The sequence below is a fragment of the Anas platyrhynchos genome, chromosome 3 (assembly GCF_047663525.1).
Source record: "Anas platyrhynchos isolate ZD024472 breed Pekin duck chromosome 3, IASCAAS_PekinDuck_T2T, whole genome shotgun sequence".
NCBI classification, from domain to species: domain Eukaryota; kingdom Metazoa; phylum Chordata; class Aves; order Anseriformes; family Anatidae; genus Anas; species Anas platyrhynchos.
In genome coordinates, this window is record NC_092589.1 from 107,308,740 (window position 1) to 107,323,338 (window position 14,599).

The 14,599-nt window shown below is 35.3% G+C and overlaps 1 long non-coding RNA gene across 3 annotated transcripts in view; it reads left to right on the forward strand.

Annotated features, from left to right (window-relative positions):
* The window catches only part of LOC106019465 (uncharacterized), a 28,789-nt gene that overhangs the window by 2,122 nt on the left and 12,068 nt on the right, over positions 1–14,599 (forward strand). Inside the window, exons 2-4 of one of the 3 annotated variants that reach the window (XR_001194322.5) lie at positions 1,839–1,939; positions 3,271–3,399; positions 3,509–3,816. This is a non-coding gene — a long non-coding RNA (uncharacterized lncRNA). Of the gene's footprint in view, positions 1–1,838; positions 1,940–3,270; positions 3,817–14,599 lie in introns of those variants that run through there. The other 2 variants (XR_011808575.1, XR_011808574.1) reach the window with 2 other exon arrangements.

Genomic DNA, 14,599 nt, shown 5'->3' on the forward strand with positions numbered 1-14,599 from the left:
CCAGGTCTTGCTTAAGGATCTGGAGGAATGACATCCTGACAGAAATCCTCCAGGTGATGCCACGTGCTCCCACCATAGCTGAGAAGAACTGCTTTAATAGGTATTTCTGGACTAAAACCCTTGTTTTAGGACCTAGACATGTGAAAATTTGGAACAGGTAGAAAGGATGAAAAAGAATCAGTAAAGAAGCACACAGCGTGCATGGGTTTCTTAGCAGATAACATGCTGGCATCTTTCTTAGTAGATGACAAAGACTTTTTGTGAGATGTAGCATAACCATGTCACTCCCAGCGAATCTACCAAACTTCACGCATAAGAAATTAGCATGAGAATATGTTTATTGATACTGCGTGGCTCAAAATAATTTATAAAAAGACCAATGCCACAGACCAGAATGATTTAATGAGGTGCTTTGTGCTCTCCTGGCCCCCTCCTCTTTCTTCTAGTGCCTATGAACGCTAGCTGTCAGAATTTTGTGGACCTTGTCCAAAGACAGATTAGAGCAAAGAAGTTTTAACACTGACTTCAGCCATCTTTGTATGCACATAGTAATGCAGATACAATGTTGCCCTTCTTGCTTAATAGACTTGACGCATTTTCTTATTTACCAGGAACATTTTTAGTCAGCAGCCAAGAATCTCCTTCTGACTGCATTTATAGATAGAACTGAGAACTCTTTCACTCTATATGCTACATAGTTTATTTGTATTTATTAAGTCCCTAATGAACATTTAAGTCCACACTGAAATGAATGATGCATTTTATTAATTGTGTGTTGTTGTGTTTTTTTTTATTAATAGGAAAATAGTAAAATAAGAATAAGCATTGGCATTAACACTTAATAGCTAAATTCAGACACAGCCTTTCTCAAAACAATTTTATCCAAAGAAATACAAAAAACATTTATATAATACAAATACAATACATCTTATACAAAGAAAATATATATTTTGTTCCTTCTCCCCATCCCTGTTTTTAGTCTCACCTCCCTTTACACCTTCGCTGACCAGATGATCCTTTTGTAGACTACTACCAGCTGTGGAAATTTCAATAAGCAATTTTCTCTAAGTGCTTTCTCCTGTGTCTCCTGAACCTTTCTTATATAGCTTGCATTTTTTTCTCATTGACATAGGAGGTTTATGATTGGTTTGGCTAGCAAAAGTACAAATTGGGCTTCATTTTGACACTGTGCTTGATGTGGGAGATTGATGTTGTTGGGGACTCTTCTGTAGAAGTTCCTTCTTCATTCTTATTTGGAAATACCTGCCTTTATAAATTAACAAGCAAATTAAGGCATATATATGTATTCAGAATCTCTTTCTGAGGTAGAGGACAACATACTAGTAGTGTCTCTGACCAGTGCAAATCTGTTTATCACCACTGACTACAGTGTAGCCACGATGGCTTAGAGCAGCAGTGAATTTCAGCCATGGGACAGATTTCTACTCCAGGTTTTGAAATGCTTGTGCTGTAGTATGGTACCTTAAGCCATACTGTTTATGCAAGCTAATATTCAAAATAATAATAACAGCAAACAGAATTGTTTCATAATAGTCTTATAATAACCCTATGAGAAATTGAAAGCATGTTATTAAAAGCATACTGGTGTTAATAATGCCAACAACTGAATTTCAACTATAGAAATCTTTGTGCTTGAAATTTCTTCATTTGCATAATTTTGTTACCATCTAGAAATTTCAGTAACTGACCAAGTTCAAATAAGAAAGTTGAAACAAAGCATATTTTCCAGTCCAGCCAGTATTTACATTTTTAACCTAATCACGCATTCAAATATAGGTTTTACTTTATGAGGAATTTTAATTTTTTTACAATCACAGAATGGCCGAGGTTTGAAAGGACCTCTGAAGATCATCCAGAAGATCATCCAGACCCAGCCGAGCAGGATCACTTCAAGCCTTTCATGCAGGATGGCATGCAGGTGGATTTTGAATGTCCCCGGAGAAGGAGGAGACTCCACAACCATTCTGGGCAACCTGTTCCAGTGTTCTATCACCCTCACAGTGATAAATGCCCTCTCATTTTCAGCTGTGTTAAAACCTCCTGTGCCCATTGTCTCTCGTCCTGTTGCTGGGCACAACTGGAAAGAGACCAGCTCCATCCTCTTGACACCCTCCCTTCCAATACTTAACCAATATATACATTGATGAGATCTCCCCTCAGTCTTCTCTTTTTCTGGGCTAAACAGGCTTTTTTTTTTTCAGCCTGTCCTCATACAAGTGTTCCAGTCCTCTTATCATCTTAGTAGCCCTCCTCTGAACTAACTTACATTTGAAAAAATGTGCATTCAATTCATAAGGAAATTTATCCTCTGACTTTTTTTCCTGATTAGAATTATTCCATTTTTTTTCCTCCTTTCTGTGTTGCTCTCTATGGTCACCTGCACTGTTAAAAAGGGGACTAAGACAATTAATGTGAATAAGGTATATACATGAGATTTTTAACTGGTGTTCTACTTCATATACTGTTTAGAAACTGATTAATGAAAATGATCATCTGACTGATGGGAAAGGCACGAAGATTATTTTTCAAGCTTCTCTCTCTTTTTTTATTACATTGTTTAACATACATTTAAAGGCAGCAGCACTGATGAAAATGGACTAACCCTCTTGTTTTGTTTGTGTAACTTTAATGTTCTGATCCTTCCCTAGAGCACTGTCCCTCTGAAACAGAGTCAAGACATAACATTATTTTTCTTTACCCATAGTTTCTAATTTGCTTTGGAGTTGAATAGGTGGTTATTTTTTAACCTAAATACCAGAACTAATAACCATACTTCTGCAGATGCAGACTTACAAGAGGAGGTGGAGAAAGATAGGTGCAGCACAGGGATTTTTACCTCCCTTTCAAGGACCAGCTGATTCAAAGTATATTGCCATGTATTGTATTTCCAACCACCCTATTTTGAAGCCACTTATGGTCACTATGCAGGCAAACAAATCAAATGAGTTTATGCTGTTACACACTCATATGATTTGCTGAGTCAGGAACTTCAGCAACAAAACAAGGAAAATATGCTTGCAGAAATACGAGAAGCCAGAAATCAATGAACCTTGTATATGGGGCAAAAATGCTTTTTGTAGTTAATATAATAGTGCCTTACAATAAGACACTGGGCCATGGTGTTTTGATTCTATCATCATACGCTGCCACCTGCCAAATATCATCACATTTATACTAACCAGTTAAATGTTTCTGAAGCCAGTGAACACAAACCTACTTTCTGAGTGAAGGGCTGCTTCTTTTTTGCAGGTGCACTGAGAAGACTGAGAAATCTCAGAAGGTTAAAAAAAAGAAGAAAAAAAAAAAAAGGATTTTTTTGCGGCATACTGCTCTTTGAAAAAGCTCAACACAGACTGTTTTCTCAAGTGTACTTAAAAGGTTTGTGTCAAATCATCAACTGAGTCAGATTGTCTGAGTGAAGTCATGCTACTTTTATATACTGATGCATTTACACATTTAATTTTACATACCATTTCTTTGAATCTAGGAAGGCAGAGACCTTGAGGTGGAAGGCTCTATTCTGGGGAATCCTTGTTCATCTTAATGTGATTTTTCTTCTGTTTGTCTTCTTCCTCTTCTCATCAGTGAAAGAAAAACAAAACATTTGATTGACAATCAGCAAACAGACAAAGGGACTGTTAATGTACAGCCTTATATTTTCAAATGCTTATTTGCCTTCTGAGAAACATTCATGACAGCTATGAAGCAAAATTCCTTCTCAGTGTTCACTTTTCATCCCCTTTCTGACGTGTCTGATGTGTGAAGAATAAAGAAAGAAGGGGAGTCTTGTGCAAATTTCTCTTGGATGATGAATTCTGATGAAATAGTTCTTAGGTCCAGCCTTGGAGCTTTTACAAAATGTTTTCTTCAAATACTAAGCCCCTGGCTTGTTCTTGCACACTTGTGGGCTGGAATCCTGGACTATCTAGGGATATACCCTGGTCTGTACCCTTGTTTGTTGAGCTATATTTTTATTTATTTTTTTCCCACAAGCTTTGAAATACCTAGAATCATATAAAACTCTACTCTAGAACACTGGCAAGCTAAGAGCAGTGTCCATAGGGATCTATGCTTATGTAATTCATAGAACTTCATTTTTTTTTTAACAGACTTGTATCCTGTGTACTGTTTAATGTTTGTACTACTTAGATCAAAAATTTCCTGCTAATGCCTTAAATATGAAACTGCAGCTGTGCTGGGCCAATGTACTCTCAGTCTTGGTGATTAGGCTGAGCCACTACAATGCCCCGGGTTAGAAAGAGCAGTGCATTATCTGTCATTTACCACCTAGGCCACTGGAAGTCTTTGGGTCCAGTACTTGCTGCCAGTTTTATATTTTATCAATAGATAATAGAAATATGAAATACAGAGGCAATGAGGGGATCAGGGTTGCAGACCAGGTTACTGCATGCTAGAAACCCTTTATGGGCCAGCACAGAAACCTATCTGTATTCTTTGTATACACTCATCTTTCTTTTAAAAATTTCCCTTTCAAGGTAAGGAGTACCATGCTTTTGTTGTTGTCGTTTTGTTTTTGTTTACTTCTCTTCAAGCATAGAAATAGACCCAAAGATGTCAGCAAGGTGTCTCTCATGCTCAGATATTAAATATGCGCTTCTTGATTTGCAGCAGAGAATTACATGATATAAAATGATACAGTCTCAACAGTTTAACATGCCTGCTGACTTTGATTAAAAACAGTATTTTGTCATGATCTTGCACATTAGATAGGAAGACAACATTGCTGAAGTGGATTTTTAATAGTAGCTTTAGTTTGTGTTGAGCAGGGTCTAAATTTTAAATGAATTCCAGCATAATTGACCACCCAAACTGCTCAATATTCTCCTACTTACCTGTACCTTACTAAGGATGAAAAACTTTTTTCACTTTCTAGCATGTTCTCCAACACTTCCAACATAACCATTATAATCTCAGTCACTTGCTCATATCTGAAGTTGGCAGGCTGATTCAGAATAGCAGGACAAGCTGAAGTCTCTGTTGTTTATCCCTGAAGCTACTGTGTTTCAGGGAGAGCTTACCGACATCTGCAAGACTAGAGGGAGCCTCTTCCAACAACAGCTGACCCCACTACCCTGCAGCCCTCTGTACTATCCATGCTGAAATATGCCTTTTAGTGAGGGAATTACCATTGCAAAAATTTTGGTAATTTTAAGGATGATTAAAACCAACTTTCACAAAGTTGAATTTCAGTCTTTGGAGCGTTACTGTCTTCCAAGATGCACAGAGCACTGATGATGCATTACTCAGTGTTTTTATCAGAACAGAGTCTTTTCCTTGGGGAAACTTATCTATTACTATGCTTTATAGTTAGATAATTGTATTTACTTGATCTGAAACAATAAAAAGAACCACAGCTTAGATGATATTAAATGGTCAGAATAAGAGCCCAAAGGATTATTCCAGAAACATTCTGCACTGTAAGGCAAAATTTTCCTCTTAGAGACTGTATTTGAGCCATTCATCAAAGGGAGATTGTGGAAAAACAGATGTTCTTCATGTTTGCAGCAGAAAAACCATTTTCTGTACTTCCTTTGAAAGTCTGAAAATATTTTATATAGATTCAAGAAAAGGTAAAAACTGAAGCACTGTGACAATATTATCATTTCAGCTGAGAGTAAATGGTTGGTTTGGTTTTGTGACAGCTTCATTAGAAGTTGTGAATCAGAACCACCCATTCTGGTTTGCATTGCTTTCCTGACATAAAACAAATGCAAACTTGGCTTAACTGGTACTATTCCATGAATTATTGTTGATTAATTCAGCTACTGCTAGCAAAAGTTGCTTTGGAGAAAAACAGAACTTTTTTTTCCCCCACTGATTAGTAAAAGAAATATGTTCGTTTTTCAGCTTAAATTTGATTTAAAAAAAAAAAAAAAAAAAAAAGCTTCCTTGTGTTTCTGTGACCTAAATTTACTTTATTCCACAGACATTAAAAAAATAATAATAATTATATATTAAAAAAAAAAAAAACTATAAATTTATGTTAAACTCTGATACTAAGCTGCATTCAGGATGTCCTAATTCACATTACAGTATTATCATTACACTAGATTGTTAATGATTTCCTTCTCTTATATTTAAGACTATCCTTCTCTTTTCTTTGCATTTAATAAAAGAAGAATATATTTTAGATGAATGCAAAATACTTTTAAAGACTTTCATGAGGAGAATGGCAATATTATCACAATTAAAATGAAATGTTCAAGCAGAGCTGTCTCCTTCCCAATCTTTGAGTGGAGCTGTGCAGAGCTAGTTACTTTAATTGAACTAATGAATTCAGCCTGCAGTACCCCATGTGGATATTCTTTTACTTTAGCAGCTACATTAAAGGTTTTCTATTAAAAGTCACATTATATGGGGATGTCTATTTGTCTGCATAATCAGAAATGTGCATGTTGATTTCTCCAATTAGATATCTGACTTCTTATATTCTTTTTAATATTTTCAGAAGCATGCACAAAGCATTGAAAATCATAAGAATTTCTAACCTTTGGTTAGAGCAAGTCATGTTCTTGCATGTAAAACTATCTATAGGTTTTTGCACGAAATTTTATTGTGATTTTTGTCTTCCTTGCATACTCTCTATCACCATGTTGCGCTAAACACCACATTGATTCTGAGGTTCATAAAATGGCCAAGGACTGAGGGCAGATTCAGCCCATTAAAGCTGATACGGTATGGACTGGCTGAGATGAGCTTTTACTTTTAGAGCTTGGTATTTCATTTTTCAGTCAGCCTGTCCCTTCAGGTTTGATTCAACCATACACTGATGTCCATCAAAAGATAGACATTGTCTTCAGATCAGTTGGATTGGGCCCTCAAGGGCACATGAGGATGTTTTCACCATGGGTGGCAGCAGCAGTCTTTGTTTCCTTGAAAAAAAAAAAAAAAAAAAAAGCACTCAATTTTCAGAAGAGTTAGCAAGGACAGATATTCAATAATATCAAATTAAATAAATAATGGAGAATTAGATTTTTTTCAACAGTTCTGTTAAACAACAGCTGATTTGACAGATATGATTGTAGTTTTCATGAGTAAACTTGTGTGAATAAGACTGGAATTTACCTACAAAGGTGTTTCCTTTTTTCTTTTTTTTTCAGTCAAGCTTCTTATATACATAGCACATAATTTATATTTATAAGTGGAGTTATTTAAAATGGCTTCTTAGTTGAAGGAAACAGCACAAATCTGGCAAAGCATAAAACATACAAGGATGTGAGTGCCTTTTTTAATGTTGGTAGCAAATGCCCATTAATTCAGAAGGGGGTGAATTCTTACAGTGTAAAGTGTCTTACTGATACAAGGTTTTGCAGAGTTTTTATTTTACTTTGTTTTTAATATTTTATTTTTTTCTGTGCTGCTTACGGACAACAAATAATCTAAAAGCTTAATTTTCATTTTGCCAGGAGCAATATAAAAATAAAAAAGTCAGAAGACACAAGGAAACAAGAAATACTTTAAGGATCATCCTGTTTAAATGAAAGAGAACTTTCTTCTTTCTGACTTGTGGAGTTAGCAAATTTGTGTTATAATATATAGGAAATGACTGCACCAAAAATTTGTGTCATTCCCATTCTAAAAATAACATTATAGAAATCTCTTTGTGCATTTCCTCACCGTTGTGTAGAACTCCTTACCTCCCCCACAGAGCTAACTAATTCTTCTCAGTGTATAGAAGCTAAAGTCTTACAATTTGTAAGCCTTACAAATTGGGTTAGGTGTCTGGAGTAGATATTCTGAAGTTTTTTATTGTCTATCACACAGAAAAACATTGTTTCAATTTGTTGCATTTCAAAAGATAACTTTAACTCTTAAAAAAATATTTCTAAAAGAACTATATAGGAATGAATTACAATCATGTCAAAGATCAGAATAAACACTTAAATTTAAAATATTAATTCCATTTTATGATAGTATCTATTTTATGTTACTGAACTATTTTTCTTCAAGTGACTGAAAACAGTTCATTTTGCATCCTTTTCTCTACATATCACATGGTGATGTGTGAACCAATGCCTCTCTTTATACCTTAAAATCGTATCTGTCTGTATCACAGAGATGTGAATTTATTTCCATAGCATCTTGTAAGGTGAACAGTGTATTATCCCCACTCTAAAAAGTAAGACTTGTTGCCCTTTACTGATTAAATGAAAGAGAGCTAGAAATTCTAAACCTCCAGAATAACAGATGCAGGCTCTGATTTTGCAGAATGTTCATATTGCATTTTATACATTCAAAGCGCAATCTCTAGTGACCGCATTTGCACTTCTATAAATCAGTCTACAGTCTCAAGTTAGACACACAGAAAATGAGGAACATGTAGTTGGTAGTCTCCTCTGAAAGACTGAATTTAAGTGATTTACTGCAATCAGAGAATTATATATAGTTCCATGCAAGCATTCTGATGTCTAGGTCACCAAGTAACTGCTGTAACTGGAAGGCCCTTTTTTCTTTTTATATGGTCTTACGATTTTGGAAAATTTAGATCCACTCTGTTGGTCTTATCAAGCAATATATAATAACTACTGGCACCTACAAGTTGTCACCCTTTGTGAAATTCAATATGCCATATGGATGAGATACACACTTAATGGTTTTCACAGATATTGGTTTACAGGGGAAGACAATCTCTGCGCTAAAGATGAACAAAATCTCTTTGGAGGTAAGGAGAGACCTATGTAAGGAGGATTCTATGTAAGCTGAATCATTTTCAAATTTGACTAGATTTTCATGTGAACTTAAATGCATTTCATAACTTCATCAATCAAAGCAGGTTTTGTTAAAAAAAAAAAAAATCAATACTTTTACATGTTAGTGGAATGGTGTATTCCTTTCATGGCCTTATTTTCTGAAACAGCTGTACTGTTAAAGATTTTTGGGAGAAGGGAGTTTTTGGTGTCTTTAATAGACTAATATTTGCATGTATTGCAAATCCCATATTTTTGTTAAACTATAATAAGACCATATAAATTATAAACTAAAAATACCTAGAACCTTCGTTTTTTGCCACCCTAATAACAGAGAACTCCTAATGAGCCCCTGCCTCATTAGAAAGTTGGATGACTTTCAGCTTTAAATTAGGAGAGAGGACTGGTGGTGTATAGTTTCTCAGGCCTGATGGCAGGTAGTTTTCAACTTATTCTTTAAATTTATTAAGGACAGCTTGATTACAGCTATAAGGTTCTGCTTATAAGGTTCTGCTTCTGCTGTTTCTACTTTATTCCTGTCTATTCTTTATGGAGTAGAGAAAGAAAAAAGAGAAAGAAAAAAAAAAAGAGAGAGAAAAAAGAATGTACAATACGATGCCTAAGGTTGTAGAACAAAGCCATATGCATATTGATTTGTGTTTTGTTTAGATCTTCTAACGTGTCCATAAGAGTAGTTCTTGAATGAATCAAACCACAGTATGAAAGCTTGTCCTATATTCATCATCAAGTTTAGGGGGAAAAATACTAGTAACAGAGCTCTTCTTCATATTTTAATTAATAATGGAAGGTGACAGTTCATCTGACAGATTTTCAAACTACAAATAAAAAATGATGGAGGTTCAGCCACTGAAAATATTTGTGAAAATAACTTGCTGCAAACTCAAAACATCAGTTGGCTCCCAGCTCTGTTTTACCAGTTACATCAGGAACAATTAAGTTGTTTATCATTTTATTTCTCACTTCTACTTTATTCCATTTTATGCACTGCAAACACAAGTACTCTGTGTTTTAGATACATTTTGTCAGAATTTATTAATGTGCTAAAGTCTAATATAACTATGCTATTTTAGAACAGAAAATGTTGCTGTTGAGTTATGTCTGTTGCCATTTCAATGTCAGACTAGGATCATTTAAGCTGGAGTAAGGTGCTGATAACAGTATCAAAACAATTTTCTGGTCTACTAATGGTTTTTTTTTTTTTTTTTTTTTTTTTTTTTTTTTTTATGTAGTACCTTAAAGTAGTAGAATAGTGATTTTATTTAAACATTTTGGTGTAATGTGACATTTCATAATAATAGCCACTACCTACTGAACACTAAGTCTGGTGCAATACTCCCTCTTTTTCACAGCTGTTTGTGAAGAATGGTTCATGTTTCTGGGAATAATCATGAACAGTTCTTCAGGTCTGGTTTTCTGACATATTGTAAGGGGCTGTAATAAAAATATTGCAAGGGTATTACATGAAACAAATGTTCTTAAATGCCAAGGTCTTCACAATTATACGTCGTTTCAATTTTAAAATATATCTCCTTTCTAATATTCTTGAATCAGTTAAGATCTTCATCTTTGCTAAGTTGTTTGATTCTAATTGGAAACAAAGATCTCCAGCAATCTTGCTGACATTTGTGCTAAATTTCTTTACTGGCTTCAGATGTGCTCTCAAGTATATTTCAGAATATTAATGATGATTTTTACAGCCTTGCATAGTCTGAGATTTGTTTTTTTAAGAGCTCATTGTCATTCTTCTTGCTATTAATTAGGAAGCTAGAATGTTTGGACATGCATTTAAATGCTTCTGTAGCTTTAATATGTTGATATTAGAATTACCTATTAGTAACTACCAACCCAGCATAGCCAGCCCAACATGTATTCCAAACAACAGCAACAAGAACAACAAAGGAAGACAAGAAAAAGCAGTAACACTGAAAACATAAACAAACAACCCTCTTTTTGATATATATTTTTGATTATTTTGATATAGCACCCTTCATTTAGAAGAGCAATGCAAACTGCTGTTTCAAGAGCTGCTATTCTGATATAAGCTCTCTCCATTTAGAGGCTTTCTTGGTATAGTCACAGTGGCAGTCCATTCCTTACCTAGACAGGCTTTCTTAGCTCTGAAATCTGACAGCCTGGGTGAATTATGTGTTAATAAATGAGTGCAAGTCTATTTGAGCCACAAGATTTACTTATTCTCACCTAGTCAGACAATATTCAGTGGTAAGGACTTGTAAGGACAGTCTCATGGCCTAAAGATTCACTTGCATTGACAGGCTTTGAGGGATGAACTACAGTTCAGCTTTGTTTGATTTTATTATTTTTTTTTTTCCCTATGATCCCACTACTGCTCACTTATGAAGAGAATGCTGGTAAGAGTAAGTTTCACGTATTTATCACCCCTAGCTTCATACATTCTACCAGCTTCTCTCTGTTTCCTCTGTATTAGCTATGACACATGCCTTATGCAAATCAGGAATCTCCATTATCTTCATTATGCAGAAGTGCTCAAGGATTCCTACAATTAGTAAATTCAAACCTTTTCAATGGGTACATTTACATCTTTACAACATGTGTGTTTAACTTTCTAGAATTTACCCTTCAGCATGTTGCTGAAGCTAAAAGCTATCTATGCAGGATCCAATCAAACACAGACTTTTGCATAGATAGTCTAAACATGCAGAACTATATTGGTACATCTTTTTTAAGTCAGAGGTTTGGGGAAAATATTCATTTTCACTCACTTCTAACTACTATGAGTCAATTAGATACTAGATGTTATTCCATCCTTTCCCATTGTAAAGTCTCTTGAACTTTCTGTTCTATATCTGCCCTGGCCCCATCATTAGTAAGACAATGCACCAGTGAGCCAAAGTGAAAAAGCTGTCTCCCAAATGCTGGCAAAGCTATGCTAGTGAACACACAGCTGCCATCACAGTGAACATCAAGTCTGTTGGCAGCAGAGGAGGCAGAGGTTTAGTGGAGGAGCTGGAGATTAGTAACGGGACATTCTGAGAATAAAGATGATGAGGTTATCTGTGACACTGTGAGGGTGGTTAAACTGGAAGGACCCAGTGGAAACTCAGGGGAGTGTTCATACAGGAAGGAGAAAGATTACACAAATGCCATGGTCCATTTCAAAAAGCGGGAAAAATTATTATTAGCTACTACTTCAGAAAAATAACAGAACAAGAGAAACAGCAAAATGATATCTTCTGGAGCTGGTTTACATGCAACATTTGAGTGACTCGGTGCTTCAATCCTGTATCCAGACAGAGAGCAAGAGCAACATCTTATGTTTTTAGTGAGGGGTTTAAGGACTTGTGATATACTTCTCTCTAGGGATATGCCCCGATGAAACCTCTTTTTCCCATTCATTTTTACACCGCTTAGTACAAAGTCTGGGTAAGGAGAGTTCAGCCACTAATAGCAAAAGAGGTTGTGACTAATTATTCCACTTCATATTGACTGCAACACTGCATTTAATCATTTTATTTTCACTTAATTCTAATAAAAATATTAGAATTATCTAAACCTTAATGTAGTATCACAACATACAAAGTAACCACACCATCCAGACTGTTCTGATTACTCAGAAGTAGTCTGTTAGGATGTTAACAGCTATCTATGGTGTTATTTTTAAATTTTGTTTCAGTGCATTTCTACAATTAATACCTTTTTTATCATATGGACTGGTGTTAGTTATAACAATATCTTAATACAGTTTCTTGAAAAAGTAAGCACCCAGTGGAACATGTGCACTGTTTTTAGAAGAGTGTACTTTTTTGAGGGAAAATTCAATGTAATGCTGACTGGCCTACATTTTTGCATAGAAAACAGTGAAAAGTCTTCTCTAGTAATTTGGCTAAGGGCTATACAAGCCTAATTAGAAATGTTCAGTCCCAAAAGAGCAGAAAACTCTAGCTGGAAACAGCTATTTAAATATTCATTTCTACAACACCCACCCCCACGCCCCCCCCAAAAAAGATCTTGTTTTGTAAAAACCTTCATGTACAGGGAAAACAAGGTTACCATAAAGTTATTAATTAGTGGTTGGTAATTACTCCATCTTGCTTGATGATGTCATGAATTCAATGCTTTACTCGAAGACTGAGTTTAACTTTGTGTATTCTACATAATGCAAACCATACCTTCTTGATTTATGAGTCAATAATATTCCTACTTTAATTAGAGTAAGACTGTTGTAGAGTTGTTTTTGCTTTGTTTTGTTTTCTTTCTGCATAACAGCAAATTTGATATGTAAAAATGGCTATCTGTACATTGATTAATTTGGTCTTCGTTTAAATTGTTTCTTACAGATGATGAAACAACAATGCCTATATTGCTAGGTTTTCTTTTCCTTTTTTTTTTTTTTCCCTTTTGTGTGTGTGTGTGTGTTGTTGACTGAACTGAGGAATTGGAAAACAAATCACTTTTCTAATCCATTTCTAATTTCCTAACAACTTTTTTTTTTTTTTTTTTTTTCCTAGTGGATTACATTAAAAAAGGAAAACTGAAAACTGAGTGTTGTCGGGTAAAATTAAGCAGCAGCTGCCTGTTATAAGTCTTGTACTAGTCAATAATCATGCACAGTGTAATTCAGCCACTAGAGTTAAAAATGCATTCAGCAATAATCTTGCTTTTGGTTTAATTGTTGTATGTTCTCAGTATTTAAACTAACTCAGTATCAAATCATTCACAATCAGCAGTTGATTTTTCCCCCTATCTTTCTTTTCCTTCCAGGGTATTTACTCCTCCTGTAACTTCAAAATAAAGGATGTCTCTCCATTTGTCTTCCTTGAAAGATCCCCAAAGAGTTTGAATTCATGTTTTAGCTGAGGAAGTTTGTCTCTAACATCTCAGTTCAAATTTGACCTCAGGCTTCATGCAGCTCTGTAGGAGTGACAGCCATAGGTAGTAAACAGTTTTTTAATGATATCATTCCCAGTGCTGGTACTTGAAACCATTCCACAGATAAGGGCAACATCCTTAGATAGCAGTAATGCTGGTGCTTTTGTTAAACACTACATTTTTTCATGTCATACCATCCAAATGTGTAGTAAAAAGAATGTAATTTTCTTCATCATCCTTTTCGTGTTACATGCCGCAAACAAGAAGACAGTCAGACCTCAGGATTTTTTCATGAATGCATTGTAGTTATTTCTTGCTTGTGTTGATATTTTATACAGTTGAACATACCAGGTGTACTGAGAAGTAGTTTCCCTTAGAGTTCTGTTTGCAGTCATTTCCCCAGGCCATTTTAGAGGTGTTCCTAAGGAGCAACAGGCTACAAACTCCCTGGTAGCCTCAGTAATGCCAGGGTATGGGCACAAATATGAACTCTAGACATTCTTTAGCTGTTTACTATGGTTTTGGATTAGGCCAGCCTGGAAACAGCTAACTTTTGCTAACAGCTCCAAGCATGGACCAGGAGTTCAAACAGGTCAGGTCATCTTTCCAGCTGGTACGCTCTTCCTGGATAAAAACCACCCACATGTTGTCTAAACGTCCAGATACTCTGTAGTTTAGCCCTTTTCTATCAGAAACACAAATGCCTGATAGATATTTTTTTTTTGAGTTTTTCAGGCATGGCAACTGGCTATTGATTTACTTCCAGTTTGTTAATATCCTCAGTACATCATATAATCAAATGTTCTAAAAGGGCTCTACTCCAATTATCCTCTGAAAACCTTGTTGTCTGCTTTCTGCATTTTCTTACCCATGTGTTTTAAAGAAGGTTGAGTCATCCTGTAACACCTTAGATATGCCTAAACTACTGACTGTGTAGTTCTGCCCAGACCCAAAGGGCAGCTACTTGGTTGTATGTTATAAATCGCATTGTAGACCAGAAC